This window comes from Macaca mulatta, chromosome 13 (assembly GCF_049350105.2).
Source record: "Macaca mulatta isolate MMU2019108-1 chromosome 13, T2T-MMU8v2.0, whole genome shotgun sequence".
Lineage (NCBI taxonomy): Eukaryota > Metazoa > Chordata > Mammalia > Primates > Cercopithecidae > Macaca > Macaca mulatta.
This window is the reverse complement of record NC_133418.1, coordinates 7,877,494-7,892,483: the sequence shown is the minus strand read 5'-3', so window position 1 is coordinate 7,892,483 and position 14,990 is coordinate 7,877,494. Positions and strand designations below refer to the sequence as shown.

Sequence of the window (14,990 nt, the reverse complement as noted above, 5' to 3'; positions counted from 1 at the left end):
ATTACTAAGCATTTTTTTAAGTGCTATTGATTGGAAATCAGTTTGCAGTAAAATATTGAGTGTCTTATTTTGCCCAAAATCTGCTTCTTGGTCTAGAAAGATCCTTTGGCTTAAATAGGAGAGATGTATATTTCATAAGAGATATGAATATATGTTTGTCTTTCGTAAGATACTTCCCTAAAAGTTCTAAATAGTTCCATTGTCCTGCTTTCAGATGATATAATGAATGTGACTGGTCTTAAATGGTTAAAATATTACTAATTTTTAATTTTTGTGTGTTGTAAAATATAATGGGAAAGGCTTTTAATGCCATCTGGAGGCATTCTAGAGAACTGAAAAGGGTAGAATCATTGGAAATTCAGTTCTTTTGAGTAACATTAGAAACTGCATAAAAATTCATGCGACCAGAATGTAAGCTATTTGGGGGAAGTTGTATTTTTTAATAAATTATTTTATAAAAGTTTTAATTGTAGAAACATTTTTTTTCAAATTCTCAATAATGAAATTATTTTAAAGACTGATAAAGAACGTAAAAAGTATGTTGGAAAGTGACTAGCATCCTACGTTTAATTTTACGTATTTTAAAATCACATTCAGTAGGCACCCTTTTGGTTAGGACAGTTGGAAGTGCTTTTAAAGTTCTCCTTCCCTCACGTATTTCTAAAAAGTCCATTCCCAGCCAGTCTCAATGGCTCACACCTGTAATCCCAACACTTTGGGAGGCCGAGGCAGGTGGATCACTTCAGACCAGGAGTTTGAGACCAGCCTGGCCAACATGGCAAAACCTCGTCTCTACTAAAAATACAAAAATTAGCCAGGCGTGGTGGCACACACCTGTAATCCCAGCTACTCGGGAGGCTGAGACACAAGAATGGCTTAAACCCAAGATCATGCCACTGCACTCCAGCCTGAGTGACGGAGTAAGACTCTGTCTCAAAAATAATAAATAAAAAAATAAAAAGTGTATTCCCTAAAAGCATTGGTTTGCTTTACTCTGTACCTTATTTCTTACCATATTTATAAAAGTAGGTATATTGGCCAGGCATAGTGGCTCACGCCTGTAATCCCAGCCCTTTGAGAGGCCAAAGCAGGCAGATCACGAGGTCAGGAGATCAAAACCAGCCTGGCCAACATGCTGAAACCCTGTCTCCACTAAAAATACAAAAAATATATATATATATATAAGCTGGGTGTGGTGGCACACACCTGTAATCTCAGCTACTCAGGAGGCTGAGGCAGGAGAATCACTTGAACCCGGGAGGTGGAGGTTGCAGTGAGCAGAGATCACGCCACTGCACTCCAGCCTGGGCAACAGAGGGAGACTCCATCTCAAAAAAAAAAAAAAAATATATATATATATATATATATATATATATATATATATATATATATATGTTGTCTGAGGAATTACTTTTAAACCCTCTGGAAATATAAAAACAATGGGAGCTTGAAGCATCACCCCATATTCCTGCCTCTTTGAGCAAAGCAGTTTCTTAGGCACCTGCCTCTTAAACTAGAAATAACAGGTTGCAAGCATCTCTCCTAAAAGTGGAGAATTCTGAACTTGAAACCACTCAAGAGACCTCTAACAGAGGTTCTGTTATAATTGGTATGAGGTGCAGTATGTTACGGATAAAGAGTGAGATTCAGAATGCCTTCGATTTGTGTAGCATTTTACATTCTTATGTGCAGCATCTGTCTGAGCTTCTTTAGGTAGGTAGGATAGAGATAATATCCGCATATTATGGATAAGGAATCTGAGGATCAGAAAGGTCACTCCAGGCCAGGTGCGGTGTCTCACACCCATAATCCCAGCACTTTGGAGGCCGGGGTGGGTGGATCACCTGAAGTCAGAAGTTTGAAACCAGCCTGGCCAACATGGCGAAACCCCATCTCTACTAAAAATACAAAAATTAGCTGAGTGTGGTGGCACGTGCCTGCAATCCCAGCTACTGGGGAGGCTGAGGCAGGAAAATCACTTGAACCTGGGAGGCAGAGGTTGCAGTGAGCTAAGATTGTACCACTGCACACCAGCCTAGGCAACAGAGTAAGACTCCATCTCAAAAAAAAAAAAAAAAAAAAAAAAGAAAAGAAAAGAAAAAAGCGTCATTCCACATAAGTGAGGAGTTAGAGCATAAACCTTCTGATTTTTACCCATTTTCCATACTAAGGTGGGTGTGGGTCTCAAGAGACAAACTAAGACCATGAGTCACAATAAGTAGGAAAATTGGGAGCAGAGGATTTGTTAAGTGGGAAGCATGTTAGTTTGGTAGGGCTGCCAGAACAAAGTACCAGCAAGTAGGTGGCAAGAGTAACAGAAATTTATTTTCTCATGGTTCTGGAGGCTGGAAGTCCCAGTCAGGGTGTCAGCAGGGTTGGTTGCTTCTGGGAGATGTAAAGAGAGGAGTTGTCCCAGGCCTCTCTTCGCTTGTATTTGACCATCTCCTCCCGACATGTCCTCACGCAGTCTCTCTGTGCATGTCTATCTCTGTGTCTGTTTGTATAAGGTCAGCATTCATATTGGATTAGGGCCCACCCTAATGACCTCATTTTAACTTCATTACCTCTGTAAAGACCCTGTCTCTAAATAAAGTCACATTCTGAGACACTGGAAGTTAGGGTTTCAACATATGAATTTTGGGAAGAAATAGTTTGGCCCATAACATTAAGGGGCAGAGTAATCAGAATGATTCAGGAGTCAGGTAAGCAGAACCAGGGGTATACAGATTTATGAAAATGGGAAAAGAGGAGACAGCCTAAGTAAAACATGAAACATGATGGGCTCCATGGCAGCTGAAGGAGTAGAGCAGAGCAAAGAAAATGGGGCTAGCAAGCATGGGGCACTAGGAAAGATGCATCTTTCACATTCATGGTGTTGTGGAACTGGTGTGGCTTCAGCAAAGGTGCCTGTACATCCCTCTGTCTGTATAACTCTATGACCCTGAGTCACTAAAGCCATTAAATGGGCTTAAATTGTAATCCAAGGTTGGGAGTCTCCGAACAGAAGAGCTTATTTCCTAACGAAGCATCTTTCTTCATGGCCTCCTTTAAAAACAGGAGATCTATCATGATTGGTTTCAGATGGTCAATGCCTGGCAGTACAACACAGTCTGGATAATACCTGAGTAACCCATCAATATGTATTATTTAGTGATCCTATGAGCATTCAGGATGATGAAAGAAGTGATTTAATCTTAACATGTACACACACACGAAAGCACAAATTAAAATGTCTGTGACAGACTTCTAGTTATATTAATGATGGAAGAACTTATCTTGGACTAACTGTCCGGCAGATAGCTGTTATAAACTCTGGACAAAATACTTTTGTTAAAAATAACTATTTGTAGTCTAACTAAAAGAAGGCAGAGAATGTAGGAAATTTGATCCTTGAAAGAGGGTCACTGGACTGAGTGAGAACTACGTTTATATAGCTTCTCCCATGAGGGCATGCCCCAGTCCACAAAGAACAACTAGAACTCAAGGAGAAAGCCAGAACTGTAATGGCTTGAGGTGTCAGGGGATAGAGTTCAGGGCTGCCAGAGTGGCTGGGAATTGAGTAAGTCACAGAAAGAAAAGAGCCCTCCCTTCTGTATATAAATTTCCATCAATCCTTGAATAACCTCTAAACTGCATATGTGTGGGGAATATGCCAGTGAGCCTAGTGGAAAACAATTACTAGAAAGCCAAAAATGCTGAGCAGAGATTTCAGCTGCTGCCTACTGCCTACAGCTACTGCCTACAAAGTTCAGAATCTGAATCCTACCCAAGTTAGAGGGGCTTGGCAAATGCCTCAGATTTTCTATTGAAACCCCAGAAGGGGAATGTGCTTTCAGAGTAAAGGAGTCACCCTAACATTAAGGGCAAAACCAAAACAGATCCTTCCTAACAAAGTATAACACTAAATATCTAAAAGCTCAAGCTAATCAGCTAAAGGTTTTATTGCCTGATAGAATAAAAAACAATCAACACTGTTTAAAAGAAGAAAAGAGAGTTTAGAATCTCTAAAACAAAATTTACAGTGTTCATTAACCAAAACTTAAAAGACATATGAGAAGGAAAATGTGACCCATAATCAAGAGAAAAAATAGCCACTGTAATAGACCCTGAGATGACCTAGATGTTAGAATTTTCAGACAAGAATTATAAAGCAACTACTATAATATGTCCAAGGATGTAAAGGAAAACATAGTCATCATGACTGAAAAGAAGGAGAATCTCAGCAGGGTAATGGAAACCAATCTAAGAATAACCAAATGAAAACTCTGGAACTGAAAAATGTAACATTTGGAATAAATGAAGCGTAGAAGAGACAAAACTTAAACTCATATCAATAAGAATTGTTCAATGTGAAAATCAGAATAAAGATTAAAAAACAATCAAACCTCAGTGAATTATAAGATAATATCAAGTAGTCTGATATACATGCATTGTGGTGCCAGGAGGAGAGGAGAGACAAAATAGACCCCAAAAAATATCTGAAGGAATAATAGCTGAAAACTTCCCAAACTGGATGAAAACATTACTTTATAGATTCAAGAAGCTCAGCAAGCTGCAAGCAAGATAAACAAATAAAACTACACCGTGGAACATTATGGAAAACTAAATAGAAAAAGAAAATCTTTTAAGACAGTCAGAGAAAAACAGTCTTATACACAGGGGAACACAGATACAATTAACTGAAGAATTCTCATCACAAATATGGAGGCTGTAATACAGCACAGTGGCATCTTTAAGATGCTGAAAGACAAAAAGAGAAAAAGGAAGAATTGTCAAGCCAGAATTCTTTTTTTTTTCTCCTTTTTTTTTTTTCTTTTGTGAGACAGAGTCTCACTCTGTCCCCAGGCTGGAGTGCAGTGGTGCTCTCTCGGCTTACTGCAACCTCGCCCTCCCGGGCTCAAGCAATTGTCCTGCCTCAGCCTCCTGAGTAGCTGGGACTACAGGTGCCCGCCACCACACCCAGCTAATTTTTGTATTTTTAGTAGAGACAGGGTTTCACCATGTTGGCCACGATGATTTCAATCTCCTGATCTCATGATCCGCCCACCTTGGCTTCCCAAAGTGCTAGGGTTACAGGCATGAGCCACTGTACCCGGCCCAGAATTCTAAATAAGCAAAAATATCCTTCAGAATTGACAGTAAAATAAAGACATGTTGGGATGTACAAAATATGAGAGAATTCATTTCCAGTAGGCCTACATTACAGTAAATTGACAAAGAAAATTTGTCAGACCAAAGGGTAATAATATGAGATGGAAGCTCAAACCTAAGAGAAGAAAATATTTATAGGAAATAATAAATATATGGGTAAATCTTTTTTAAATTAACCAAAGAATCAAAATATTATTTTGTGAGATTTGTGATGTATGCAGATGTAAAATATATAACAAAATAGCACAAACAGTAAGGGAAAGCAAGTGGAATTTTACACATCTGCAAGGTTTTTACATTTTATGTGAAGTGATATGATATTAAATCTAAGTAGACTGGGAATAAGATAAAGATGCGTGGTATAATACCCAGAGAAACCACTAAAAACAAATATCCAAAAGCAGCAGAGCTAAGAAGTCATTGCAGGAATTAAAATAAAATACTAAAAAATGGATTAACATAAAAGATGGCAGGAAAAAAACCAGAAATGAAAAACAGAAGGTATCAATAGAAAAGAGATTGAAAAATAGTAAACCTGAACCCAGTCATGTTAGTAACTGCATTAAATACAAATGGACTGTCATAGTCCGTTTAGTGTTGCTATTACAGAATACCTGAGCCTGGGTGGTTTGTGAAGAAAAGAGGCATCCTTAGCTCACAGTTCTACAGGCTGTATGGGAAGCAGGGCACCAGCATCTGCTTGGCTTCTGGTGACGGCTTTTGTGCTGCATCAAAACATGGTAGAGAAGGGCAAAGGGGCAGTGGGCAGGTGCAAACAGAGAAACCTAAGAGATGGTCTGGCTTTGCAACAACGTACTCTTCCAGGAACTCTTCCATCCCCTCTAGAGCTAATTTATTATCTCAAGAGTGAGAACTCAGCTTCAGGGAGGACATTAATCTATTTTTGAGGCATCCACACCCGTGACCCAAACACTACTCTCCGGGCCCCAGCTTCCAATACCACCACACTGGGGATCAAATTCCAACATGAGATTTGATGGATACAGACAAACCCTACCCAAACTATAGCATGGACTGAAAACTCCAATTAAAAGGAAAAGATTGTCAGACCAGCTACAAAATTAAGACTGCTGGCTATCTACATGATACGTACTTTAAATAAAACACGGGTTGGTTGGAGCCAGAAGACAGAAAAGATAAACTGTGTAAATAATAAGCATAAGAAAGCTGATGTGACTGTATTAGTGCTACCACATAGACTTCAAGACAAAGAGTATAAGAGGCAAAAAAGGATGTTTTATAATACTCAAAAGGTCACTAGTAAATTCTATGAAAACCTTAAGACATATTTATATCAATGAACACCAAGAAATGAACTAACGCTCTTATACAAACTTTCAGAAGATAAAGGGAGAAGGAACACTACCCAATTTATTGTATAAGGCCAGTACAACCCTGATACCAAAACCTGACGTAAACTTTATAAGAAAAGAAAAATGTCACACAATATCCCATCAATGTTTACACAAACACTGATGCAAAAATTCTTCACAACATATTAGCATATCTGATTCAGTGATACATGAAAATAATGTCATTCACTATGACTAAGCAGGATTTATCACAGGGATGCATGGTTGGTTTACCATTAGAAAATCACTTAATGTATTCCACTATACAAAGAGAATAAGGGAGAAAAACCACATGATCCTCTAAATAGATTCAGAAAAAGCTTTTGGCAAAATGGAACACCCATTCATGATTTAAAAAGAAAAAAAAAGCCACTCTCAGCCAACTAGGACTAGAAGGAAATTTATTTAATCTAATGATGGCCATCTGAAAAAAAAAAAAACCTGAAAAACTTACTGCTAACATCATATTCAATAGCAAATTTCCAACCACTTCCTCCTAAGATCAGGAATACCACAATGATATCTACCCTTATCACCTCTATTCAACATTGTCCTGGAGGTTTTGGTCAGTGCAGTAAGGCAAGGAAAGGAAGTAGTAGACATAAAGCCTGAAAATAATTATTGTTTATGGACAAAGTCCTAAGAATCTAAGGACTACTACTAAACAACTGCTAGAATCAGTAAGTAAACTTAAAAAGGTCAATATCCAAAAATCTATTGTGTTTCCATTTATCAACAATAAACAATTGGAAAATGAGATTTAAAAAGCAATTCCATTTAAACTGACATAAAAAAACATAAAAACTGAGTAAGTGTAGCCAAAGACCTGTGTAAGACCTGTATAATGAAAGTTACAAAACATTTATGAGAGAAATTTAAAACCTAACTAAATGGAGAGATGTTCGTGAATTGGAAAACTTGAGAGTGCTGACATCTTGATTTTTCTCATTCTGATCTATGGATTCAACACAATCTTGATCCAAAGGCCTGCAGGACATTTCTGTAGAAAATGGTTTTACAGATTCTAAAATCTTTATAGAAAATCAAAAGAGGTAGCCAAAATAATCTTGAAAAAACAACAAAGTTGGAGGCCTTACAGTACCTGACTTCAAGACTTATTGTAAAACTGAAGTAATTTAAGACAGTGTGGCACTGATATAAGGGCAGACAAATCAATAGAAAAAATAGTCTAGAAATGGATCCACACAGATATGCTCAACTGATTTTCCTTAAAGGCACCGAAGCAGTCCAGTGGGGAAAGCTGGGTCTTTTCACGGATGATACCAGAGCAACTTCTCAGGGGAAAAATGAATCTCATACCACATACCATTGAGATGGAGCATAGATCTCAATATAAATGCTAAAACAACAAAGTTTCTAGAGGAAAACGGAAGATAGTATCTTTACAACTAGAAACAGACAAAGATGTCTTACGGAGGTCACAAAACCACACAACATGAAAGAAAATTCTAATGAATTAGACTTCATCAAAATTTAAAGATAACTGCTCATCAAAATGAAAAGTCAAGCTACAAACCGGGAGAATATATTTGCAATACAAGTATCTGACAAATAATTTGTATCTAGAATATATAAGATACTCTAACAATTCAATGACAAAATGATAAATTTCTTAAATGGACAAAAGCTTTGAACAGAAAAAAGAAGATACACAAATTGGCCAATAAGCAGATGAAAAGGTGCTTTTCACTAATAACATTTATTTTAGGGAAATACAAATGAAAGCCACAATGAGATACCACTATACACCGACTAGAATGGCTCAAATTAAAAAGACCAATACCACTAAATCATGGTAAGCATATGGAACAATGTAAACTCTCATGCATTGCTAGTAGGAGTGTAAAATGGCGTAACAATTTTTGAAAACTGTTTCTCATAAATAAACACACATTTATTGCATGACCTAGCCATTGCATTTGTAGGCATTAATACAGGAAAAATGAAAAACATATTCATTAAAAAGATGCATGCAAGAATATTCATAGCTAATTGATTCGTAACAGTGCAAAACTGAACCCCAGTGTCCATCAACTGGTGAATAAACAGTTGTGGTATATTCATACAACAGAATACTTCTAATCAAATAGCAACAAACTGCTCACACTATAGCATGGATCAGTCACAGAAGCTTATGTTAAATGAAAGAAGCCAGACACACAAGAGTGTATACTATAAAATTTGCTTTATATGAAGTTCAAGAAAGCAGGCAAAACTAATCTACAGAGATAGAATTTGGAACCGGGGTTGCTCTGAGAGGCTGGGGATTGATTGGGAGTTGCCATGATGGGATATATATATATATATTTGTTGTTGTTGTTTGTTTGTTTTTGAGACGGAGCCTCACTCTGTTACCCAGGCTGGAGTGCAGTGGTGTGATCTCAGCTCACTACAGCCTCCCCCTCCTGGGTTCAAAAGATTCTCCTGCCTCAGTGCCCCCAAGTAGCTGGGATTACAGGCAAGCACCACGACGCCCAGATAGTTTTTGTATTTTAAGTACAGATGGGATTTCACCATGTTGGCCAGACTGGTCTCGAACTCCTGATCCAGTGATCCACCCACCTTGGCCTCCCAAAGTGCTGCGATTGCAGAAGTGAGCTACCACACCCAGTCTATGTATTTATATACATATATGATAAAAATATTTATGTGACAGCTTTTTTACCTGATAATAATTAACCTGTTTTGAACACTTACCTTAACAAGGTACAACTCTTGGCACTTGACATGTTTTATCCCCTCTAACCCTTACAACAATCCAGAAATACTCCCTTTTAACCAGCAGAAAGAGGCGAATTAATGTCCCTGCATTTATTAGCTTAAAGTGGCAAAGCCGAGAGTTGAACCCAAGATTCAGGTCCTAGAAGCCAAGCTCTTAACCACTGTCCCATTCTGCTACTATCCCAGAGCTCTTATATTGTTTCTCTAGAGACGACAACCATCCCAAGAAGACCAAGTAATTGAAATAATGCCTGAAAAGCAGCAGGTCAACAGTCTAGCAGGAAAAATTCTAGGAATAATGAGCAAATGAAGATTTCCAAGATTCTGTGAAGGCCACAATTTGGCAGGATCACTGTGCATGCTCAGTCCCCATTGACCACTACTGAAAATCCACTCTCAAGTCAAGGGTCAGTTACACAGGCTTTTAGACAGATCCCAAGAACATACCATTCTACCTTTGTAGATAACCCTCAGTTGTACAAAGTAACTGTAGCCTTAAAGAAAAAAATGAAGATTTGAGGCCAGGCACAGTGGTTTACGCCTGTAATCCCAGCACTTTGGGAGGCCGAGGCGGGCGGATCACGAGGTCAGGAGATCAGACCATCCTGGCTAACACGGTGAAACCCCATCTCTACTAAAAATACAAAAAAAATTAGCCGGGCATGGTGGCGGGCACTTGTAGTCCCAGCTACTTTGGAGGCTGAGGCAGAAGAATGGCATGAACCCAGGAGGCAGAGGTTGCAGTGAGCCAAGACCGCACCACTGCACTCCAGCCTGGGTAACAGAGCGAGACTCCATCTCAAAAAAAAAAAAAAAAAAAAGATTTGAAATGACCTACATAAATCAGAAACAGGATTAAACACAGAGTGTTTAAATGAGGCAGAAGGAAAGTGATCCAGCCAGGTGTGTACCATTGTACAGTAAAAGACCTGGAAACTATTATAAGCTCAGACCGCATTATAAGTCTTATAACTATTATAAGCTCAGACCGCATTATAAGTCCTATAACTATTATAAGCTCAGACCCATGAAATGTTCCTTCTTCAAAAATTAACATGTTAGTTGGAATTAATATATGGAAAGTACCTGTTGCCTAATAGGCACTAAATAAATCATTGGTCCTCCTGTTATAACAATATTCATAACTTATAAAAGCTATAAAACAGCTTCATGTCTGCCGTTGGTACTGATCAGAGCTTTACTAGAATTTTTCTCTTCTTTTTTAAAAGTAAAAAGTGGAAAACTAAGAAGATGTTAAGGGTGGTAAAAACAAAAATTAATAGAAAGTTTTAAGAGATCTCGTGAAGCTAGGGGCTGAGGAGAAGAGAGACTGAGTGGTCTACTCCAGAGATGCCAGCCAGAGTGAGCTCTTCTCCAAAGACAGGACCTTCTCCGAGAGTAGGAACATCAGCAAGAAGCGTGTAGCTTTACCTCTCCCCAGAGTGAAGGATGCAGGTCCTGCAGGAGGCTGAAGAATTCACCTCCACCACTGACTTCTATTTCAAAATGTGTTGGAAGACGTGAGCACCACAGATTGGTGGAGCCGGTCTGGATGATACCAAAGGCCCTTTCCAGGTACATAATGTGCAACGGAGTCATCATGCAAAGTGCAACATGTTCATGTCAGTGTCCCTGCATTGATATAGTATTCATTTAAAATGTTTCATTAGCTCATTGTAGCACTATCTTAGAAAACATTAAATATGGAGGGAAGAAATACAGAGGAACAATTGTGTGCTAAACATATCAAGAAATCTATCATTTATGCAAGTGCATTTAACAATAACGTTACACAAACTGATCATAGAATAGTGTCTGGAAGTTGAGAGATTAAGGTCGATTTGAGAATTGTGACGAAAAGTTTTTTTTTTTTTATCCGGAGAAACTTGAAACCTTCCTGATACTTATTTTGGCTCCAGCAATACGTGTCTAAAATGATGAACTGTGGCTGATCTTTTCGTCTATGAGGTGCCTGTCCACAGAGAACTCCTTTTTGTATCTGTTTAAATGATTTGCCGTAATCGTTTCGGCTAAGAAAATGAAAAACCTAGCATACAGCCTTTGTCTAGAGAAAGCTGGCCAGATCCTGTTTCTCCAACTATTAGATACCAAGAATAAAAAATGAAATAGGAAGGGCCTCTTCAAGTTCCTCAGACCCCTCATTAATTAGACTCACAAATTAGACTGAAGGCCTGCAAAGGGGCGTGGCTTATCAATGAATAAGGAAGGAAGACTTTGACCAGCCTTCGCCTACCAAGGAGTCAGCTTTGGGCTGGGGAGAGTTACTGAAGGAGAAGAGGTGAGGAGGAAAGGTCAGTTTCACCTGAGAGGGCGATTAGGCTTTGCTGTTGTATTTGTTTTGCTCTCGGAATAAAACAGTAAAACACAGGACTGTCTACTGGAAATGATCCCATCATAGAACAAGACTGCAAACCCCATCTTCTGTGTTCTGGCACCACATTGGAAGGTCCGGGGTCCCCGAGGTCAGAAAAGAGAGTTTTTAAAATCAGGGAGTCTGGCTGGGCATGGTGGCTCACACCTGCAATCCCAGGCAGATCACCTGAGGTCAGGAGTTCAAGACCAGCCTGGCCAACATGGTGAAACTCCATCTCTACTAAAAATACAAAAATTAACTGGGCATGGTGGCGGGCACCTGTTATCCCAGCTACTCAGGAGGCTGACGCAGGAGAATCGCTTGAACCTGGGAGGCGGAGGCTGCAGTGAGCTGAGATCACACCATTGCACTCTAGCCAGAGCAGCAGACCAAGACTGTCAAAAAAAAAATTAGGGAGTCTACATCCCCCTGTCTCCTGTTTGATTGCTCAGGGGCCCACCCTTTGTCTTCTACACCCAGGCTTCTTCCAAATGTACCTTTACTCAGGGGGTTATCTAGGCCAAGATTCCTCAAATATTTTTAATTTAATTTTTAAAAATTTTAATTGTCTGTAATCCCAGCACTTTGGTAGGCCGAGGCAGGTGGATCATGAGGTCAGGAGATTGAGACCAACCTGGCCAACAGGGTGAAACCCCGTCTCTACTAAAAATACAAAAATTAGCTGAGCATGGTGGCATGTGCCTGTAATCCCAGCTACTCGAGGAGGCTGAGGCAGGAGAATCGCTTGAACCAGTGAGTCAGAGGTTGCAGTGAGCTGAGATTGTGCCACTACACTGCAGCCTGTCTCAAACAAACAAACAAAAAAATTAACTCTGGTGGCAAAATATACATAACATAAAATTTACCATCTTAGTGATTTTCTGGTATGCAGTTCAGTGGCATCAAATGTTAATACATTTACATGTTGAGCGGCCATCACCACCCTCTCCTTAGAACTCTGTTTTTATCTTCCCAAACTGAAACTCTGTACCCATTAAACAGTAACTCCTCGTTCCCTGCTCCTCCCCATTTCTGGTAATCACCATTGCTGTCTCTTCAAATTTAACTACTCTGGGGACTTCATATAAGTGGAATCATACAGTATTTGTCCTTGGGTGTCTGGCTTATTTTCCATACTGTAATATCCTCAGGGTTCACCCATGTTGCAGCATGTATCAGAATTTTCTTCCTTTTTTAAGGCTGAATAATATTCCATTCTATGTACAGACCACATTTCGTTTATCCATTTATCCATCAATGAACACTTGGGTTAGCTCCACCTTTTGACCATTGTGAATAAGGCTGCTAGGAACATGGGTTTACATTACCTCTTTGAGCCCGTGTTCTTGATTTTTTGGGGTATATACCCACCTCAAAACTTTTTGACTATAACTTACACAGTCAGAAATATATTTTATACCATATCACATGTGTACTGAATATGGTATAAAATATATTTGGTATAAATAAAATAAAATATACCAAATAAAATATATTTATACCAAATTTTATTTACCATATAAATAAAATATATTTATACCAAATATATTTTATACCATATTCAGTACACATGTGAATGTATGTACTGAAGCCAAAGTGTTGCAGACATCACCTGCCGTTACTCTGACATTTTCTGTTCTTCGTATTTTTAAATGCAAGTCACAATTGCACACATTCACTTTTGTCAGCCCCTGTTCACAAAACACAATAGAGGTTACTGACCAGCTCCTGAGATGCTTTGTGCTAAAGGAGTGAGGAAGGAGAAGGAAATGGCGTGCAGGGGGCCCTGCCGTGTTTCCAGCCCTGGCCTCGTCCCTTTCTGTAAATGATCTCTTCAGTCCTCCCAGTAGCTCTGAAAGGTGGGCTCATCTTTCCTCATTTGACAGATGAGGAGACCGAGGCTGAAAGAGCTCGGCCAGTGAGCGTCTCCCTACACAGGCCCTCCCTCTGGCGCGCTGCCGAGAGGCGACTAGCGTGTATGGCTCCCTGAAGCATTCCCCTTGGAGAACCCAGGAGCATGCCAGTAGGACCTAGGAAAGTTTTAACCCAAAGGTGACAACCCAGAGTGTTTTAGGTCCCATTCACGGGTTCAGCAAGTAGGCCTTTGGAGTATATGTCATGGGAGGAGGGAAGTTTTCAGTGACTCCCGTTAGACCACATAAACAATGGTTCACTTCCGTCGTGATTACGGTGGGGCACAGTCTCTGGAAGCGAGTTTGGCTCTTTTGCAATGAGCTCTTCAGTCCACAAAGACATGAGTTAAGGAACTTCATCTACTCCGTACTCACCGCGGCTTTAACAGTTGCCAACGTTTTTCTGAGGAGTCGCCCAGACGGTGGGAGAGTGTGGCTTGTATTACCATATTTATTGACTGCGGCAAGCAATCAATAAATATTGCCTGGCTTTGACAGACTGCCTGTGCTTCCTCCCAGTGTTATTTTTAATGAATCTTCATGCTCTTGTGTTGGAGTGTTTCTAGCATTGAGAGCATCGTACTTATTCAATAAGCAAGTACGGTATGAAGAAATGAAGAAATGCAGGATACCACAAAGGATGGTTGGAATACATACATTGACTGTGCATCTTCTTTCAGAAATACCGTCAGTTGGATTTGTTCTCACTCTCCCTCGGATTCTAGTTAAGATGTAAACCTCCTAAATGCCGAGCTTGCATATTTGTACACTGAAGCCCGCCCACCTTCCACCCCTAGATCGCAGGTTCTCTTTGCACCTGCATGCCTCTAGTGCTGACCCCTTCTCACGCAGCCTGGGACCATAAAGATACTTCCCATGCCTTAGATGCCTGTTTTGTACCAGGCAATCTACTGGACATGTTGTCTCATTTAATCCTCATAACAATCCAATGAGATGTATTATTACATGATTACATCTCGTATTACAGAAGAGAAAAACGAGGTCTCAGAGAAGTGAGTTGGCTCCTGGAGGGGTTTGCAGTCATGAGCCGTGGAGCCAAGATTCCGACTGGGTCCGCCTGCTCCAGAGCCGCTTGGAGACACCGCACGTGGCCTGGCACAGAGGGCGCGTGAAATGGGAGAGATGTTAAGGAAGAAACCCCATTTCTGAAGAAAGGGCTGGTATTTCCCTAAAAGCCCTTAATATCTGCCCTCCCTCCCTACTGTCAGGAGAATTGCAGCTTGAGGCTGTGAGGAGGCCGGGGAGGAGCGACAGGAGGAAGCCTGGCTCCCTCCCGTTGCTGAATTTCTGTGCAGTGATGGGGGCCTTGGAAACCGCAGGGGCTGCAGTCTGGGATTCATCTGACATTCCGAGTAGCTGGCAGAAGTCAAGTGACAGCTTCCAAGCCTCGTCCCACCTGCTCACCTCAGAGGGCCT

At 40.1% G+C, this 14,990-nt stretch overlaps 1 protein-coding gene across 4 annotated transcripts in view; it reads left to right on the top strand.

Annotated features, from left to right (window-relative positions):
• AFF3 (ALF transcription elongation factor 3) overlaps nucleotides 1–14,990 on the top strand; it is a 580,285-nt gene that overhangs the window by 388,573 nt on the left and 176,722 nt on the right. The gene's annotated exons all lie outside the window — the stretch shown is intronic.